We start from the raw sequence: 5754 nt of genomic DNA, 5'->3' as shown, positions 1-5754 counted from the left end.
GACACTAAACGACGGGCAACATACCACAGAAGAAAAAAGGTAAAACAAGCCCTGATCATACATATTCTTTACTCCACTTATTATGTGCATTTTGACTTTTATTAAGGATAATTTTTTTCGTTAATTCAGTTAAGAAATAAATTGATATCATGGTATGGGTCGGTAATACCCAAAAAAATAACTAAATTATGTGCCTCCCCCTCGCCCAGCTCCTCCCGCCTCGCCGCCGCCTCCTCTCCCCTCCCGCGCGCCTCCTCTCCTCCCATCCACATCGCCGCCGCCGCCACCCACCGCCTCAGCAGAGCCCCCCCCACCACCACGACGACGAGCAGCAGAGGAGGGAGGACGAGGAGCATGACGGCGGCGGCGGGGGGGGGGGGGGGGGGGGGGGGGGGGGGGGGGGGGGGGGGGGGGGGGGGGGGAGCAGCAGCAGCAGGCCAAGGCGCCAAGCAGCAGCGAGCCCCGACATCTCCGCCACCGCGCAGCACAGCGCCGAGCTCGCCTCACTCCGCTGCGTCCTCTCCTCCCGCCGGATTCGCCGCTCACGGCCACCATCGCTCACCCGCGCCCTTGCCCGTGGTTAGGGTTTCGGGTGTTTGTCACCGGTGGCCATGGGGTTGCGCCTCCTCTTTGCATCTGGTCAGTTCATCCCTTGCCCCTCCTTCCTCCTCCTCCTCCTCCTCCTCCTCCTCTCTATCTCTTTCTAATCTCTCTCTTCTTTTGTAGTAGCAGAGGAGAGGAGCGGGGACGAGCCTCCTCCCATTTACTCTATGTGTGTGTGTGTGTGTTCATCCGCTCGAGAACTGGATCCCGAGGGGTAGAGGTGCAACCCTGCAGAATTGGATCCACACTATCAATATCAAATTGTACCGGTCTATTCCTTTTCTATCATTTTCACTTAATCTTCCCTGTCTTTTTAAAACTGAATATTGTATGAGGTCCGACACTCTTCCAGCTTGCTATATTTTTTAAACACATACTGCAATGGTGGGTGATTCTGTATTGTTGTTTAGTGCAGCAGCAACACTGATGGCAGTTCTACCTGACAATGTGTAGTAGTGTACTCATTAGGTAGCCCACTTGTGCCGGATGGTTTCTTGTTTTATTGCTTGTGCACTGTCCTTGACAAATGAAATGTGCAGCAGGCTTTTGATATTTTAGTCATCTGGCCTTGTATGCAGTACTTTGCTAGGCTATTGCAGACAAATTGAAAGAAGTGCAAATGTGTAGTTCCAGAATTAGGGGACCAGAGATAATTGATCTTTTTTGCGAAAAAACTAGGATTTTACATCACTAATTAGCCCTTCATTCTTATATGCTTTTGCATTTGTTGCGTTCCCGCTTTCAGCTCTTTTCATTGTTTTCACACGTAGGATGCCAAGTGTAATTTAATTCATATGTACATGTACTATTTTCAGGTCTTTCTTTGTCCTACCTGGTGCATGTTTTGTTTGCTTACCCTCTGTATACCATTCATTTTAGAATGATGCAGGTTTTATTCTTACAGAAATAGATATCACGAGTGGATTTCCTTTTACCTGAAAACTTGCCGAATTCAGTGCTCGGAGAAGTCTGCTATGCCAACTTATGGGTGCAGAACTTCTGATCCTTATTATCAGATCGTGTCACTCATTCCACTCCAAAACTGGTGAGCTCTGGAAAACTGTATATCTCTGCAGTCTCTTGTTCATACCATTTAGTACTATAAATCCATTCATTGGAGCTATATATCATATGACGTACTCCCTCCGTTTCAAAATAGATGACTCAACTTTGTATTAACTTTGTACTAAGGTTAGTACAAAGTTGGGTCATCTATTTTGGAACGGAGAGAGTACCATTTAGTCTGGTTCATGAGTAAAATGTTGTTTCAATAAATTTAAGGTCGTTCTTTGTTTGCTTGTTGTTTGCTAGCACTAATGCTGATGTATGAACAAATATAGAGCTTCAGAAGAAAACAAAGTATAGTTCATATTTTTAATCATTTATGTCCATATCATGTGATCCTAATGTATGAACTTTATGTGGTTTGGTTTAAACGATATCAAATAAAAGAATATACATTCTGTAAATTAAATAACCCCAACAAGTCAAATTAGGAAACTATTGTTGCTGGCAAAATGAATTTATAGAATTAGGGATTTGCAAGGCTTTCGTTCGCGGCTGGAAATACTTTCACTACACGCTATATGAGTATTTTGATTTTTGTGCATTTCCTAATATTTTTAGGGATTGGCGATGATCAACTTACAGTCAATTTTTATTATCTAATTAGACATATAGGTAGTTAATACATCGTTCTAACTGCATAAGTAGGCATATAAAAATCTTATTCTAGCGGTGGGATATGCTTTTCAAAAGCTAGGTGTTGTATGGTGATGTGTTTTTTGGCCTCACCGTGTTCTTCTTGTTTTGCTTGTTGGTGTGCAGGCTGGCCAATGAGGGCTTTTTGTTTCTCATCTTATTTCTAGCAAAGGCCAAAAATATTTCTGAGTTTCAGAAAGTATGAAATGCAAATTAAAAAAATGTTTGTGAATTTTCATAATTATTCATGAATTCTAAAGATATTCATGATTTTAAAAATGTCTACAATTTCAAAAAATGTTCGTTAGTTGAAAAAATGTTCATGATTTCTAAAGAATGTTCGTGAATTTTTTTTAAAATACTATTCACGTATCTGTAAAAAATATTAATGATTTGGAAAAGGAGCATGAATTTGCAAAAAAAAATGTTCAGTAATTCAGAAAATGCCAAGAGTTTGTAATAAAATGTTTGAAATTTGGAAAATGTTAGCGATTTAGAAAAATCATGATATTAAGGAACGTTTGTGAACTCAAAAAATACTCATGATTTCAAAAAACTGTTTACAATTTCAAAAACCATTCAATAATTTGAAATATGTTTGCAATATTGGTTCAGTAACTTCCTGTTGCATATTGGTTCCATCTTTTCTTTTGCATCATGGTAAATTATTCTCATCTTGATATATATCATTTGGTCAACTGAAGATTTGAGTGCAGGGTAGAATTCTTGGTTGATTTTAGAATTTCGTTGTTGATTAGTTGGCCAACAGACTTTTATGAAATTCAAGGCGTCATTTAGGGTACTATATGTCATATTTCTCTTATTTCTATACTCACAATATTTCCGCATCATCTGAACAAATAATGCTAAATTGATATAATCATTCTGGATCAGTGTCATCTTCTCAATGTTGAACAGCCAAAATATATACATAGTGAGCAGTCCGCCGCACATGCTCATACGTCATATTTATGTACTGTTTAACACGGCAAAAATTGGTCAAACATTTAAACATTTATACTGTTTAACATAGCCAAAGTATATACATAATGATCAGTCCTCCGCTGCACGTTAGATCCAGCCTCCCTCCCTCGACACCATTCTTCTTACTTATTATTATTTATTTTAAAAATATCTTTAGTTTTATTTTCTAGCTACTTCAATTCATTTGTATATGGTTAGTTCCATCGCACTACGAGGATGATCCATGGCTGGTCGCGAATGATCACCTACGAGGACGATTCATGGCCGGTTGGGGATGGTCAGTTCCATCACACTGCGAGGAGATGATTCATGGCCGGTCGGGGATGGTCACCTGCGGTGAGCACGAGTACCTCCTCCATATCCTCCCTATACTAGCACCCTTGGCGATGAAAATGACAGCCAGGAGAATCCCTCCTTCACACCTCTTTTCCATCTCTGTCAGATTGTCCTCTCCAGCAAGGTGTCTATGCATGAATCATATTTATGATTTCTTTGAATTTTTAACAATTAATATAGATTTTTGTACCCACAGCCCGAAGGCCAACCTTAATACTGGACCTCTAGAGGGGCATGTGGCCAACCATGCCGGAGGACGCAGAGGAGTTGTTTGGGAATGTTATCATCAGAGGACCCAAGAAGCAACCCACCACGGATGCATGGACGAACCACGCAAGTCCATTGTGAGTTTGATGCTTCTCATGTGTTCACTGTGATGCAATGAAGATCTGATGGGCAATGGTCTCATGACATTTCCTTTCTGAAAACTTAAATTTATAGCTTGCAATCCATCTGTGGCGAGGGTTCATGACAGACAAGCCAATAGATTTGGGGGTCCACTTCCCGGTGAAACAAATGTTCACTGCGGACAATACGAAGACGATGATTGGTACAATGAGGTGAATATATTATAATTTTTATTCTTCTCTCTCCATGTCTATGTTTGTGCTTGATCAACTGTCCACTTAATTATTTTAGTTGTACAAAGTCTTAAGCTGGCCTCACTAGGTCGTACCCAGTGGCGGAGATAGGGGGGCCAGAAGGGGCCCTGCCCCCCCCCCCCTAACACCATGATTTTGCATGTAATTTGCTATGAACAGTGGCAAAATTAGTACTAATTTGCTGCTAAAAATCTATTTTTCAACACTTTGGCCCCCCCAACCTATTTTAGTAGCACTTGGCCTCCCTTATAGATATTTGCTGGCTCCGCCACTGGTTCGTACTCGTACCACACCATGGGAAGGTTATGGGCAAGGTGGTTGAGCTTGATGCCAATGAGTTGGAGGTTATTGCTTTGGCAACGCCGAAGGCCGTTCACGCGAAGAGGAGATGTGCTTGGTGACAAGAAGTCTTAGACCACCGGTGAGTTTTGCTTCCTATCAGTTCAGCAGTGTGTGTACATGTTCAGAATTGTTGGCTATAAACACTTGAATTATCTCCAATCATGTACTTCAGGTTCTACCATCTTCCATATTTACCATGTTTTGTCACTTAACAAAAGTTACATAACTATTTTGTGTATGTATGCAAAATTCTGGTTTAGAAACTTAATGCAGGATTATGAACAAAATTATCATTCAATATTAAGAATTTACATTTATCATAAGAAATGGCAAACTCATAGGTATTTCAATCTAGAAATTACAATGCAATGTTCAGGGAAGATGGCGAGCTTCTAATTAGCGGTAACTTTATTCTGTTGAAACCGAAAGATATGGATGAGCCATGATAATGAGTGTTAGGGGGTTGGATGGCACGACGTAAAAATATATCATTTTTACTAAATAACTTCATTTTCCGCAGAAACTTCCTTGCACTAAACTTACAATATTGGCTTCTCCAGATGTACATAAGCTATTAGCTCTTAGCACTATTTAATTCCACTCATATTTACGAAAGTGCTCTTTTGATCCCGAGTTCACAATCTCCCTGATGAACAGTAAAATCCAAAAACTTAGTTAAATAATTCAAAAAGATTTTGGATTTAAACATCGATGAAAGTTTTAACTTCCTGAAAATTTTGGAGATGAAATAACATTGGTGGAGGTCTGGACAAAAAGAAAAAAAATCGATGCTCCAAAATGCTTCCGAGAACAAATCTTTTGGAGCGTCGTTTTTTTTTTGCCCAGGCCTACACGAATGTCATTTCATCAAAAGCATTTGCAAGAAGTTAAAACTTTCATAGGTTTTATAGAAAAATCAGATTATTTTATATATTTTACTTTGTTTTCGGATTTTACTGTTCATCAAGGAGCATGTGAGCTCGGGTTCAAATACTCCACGTCTTCACATTTATTCCTATTCTCCTTTTGCCATTTTTTACATCTAGGCATATAGTGTTTTGTTGTGTCTCCAAGTTTTACCTTTCTAAAAGTGATATGTGTTTATATTTTGTGGATGTTTTTGTTGCTGGTATATTTTCTCAAGTGATAGTCATCATATCTTGTCAATCTCTATGTTATGAGAGGT

General features: G+C 39.9%; 1 long non-coding RNA gene across 1 annotated transcript; it reads left to right on the top strand.

Moving 5' to 3' along the window:
• Positions 1 to 2922: 2922 nt before the first annotated feature.
• LOC125505950 lies at positions 2923 to 4217 on the top strand. Its single transcript, XR_007282560.1, has 2 exons — positions 2923 to 3968; positions 4066 to 4217. It is a non-coding gene; the product is annotated as an uncharacterized LOC125505950 (long non-coding RNA).
• The last annotated feature ends 1537 nt before the right edge of the window (positions 4218 to 5754 follow it).

This window comes from Triticum urartu, chromosome 5 (assembly GCF_003073215.2).
Source record: "Triticum urartu cultivar G1812 chromosome 5, Tu2.1, whole genome shotgun sequence".
Taxonomy (NCBI): Eukaryota; Viridiplantae; Streptophyta; class Magnoliopsida; order Poales; family Poaceae; genus Triticum; species Triticum urartu.
The sequence above is the reverse complement of the archived record's forward strand: the minus strand, read 5'-3'. Positions and strand labels throughout refer to the sequence as shown.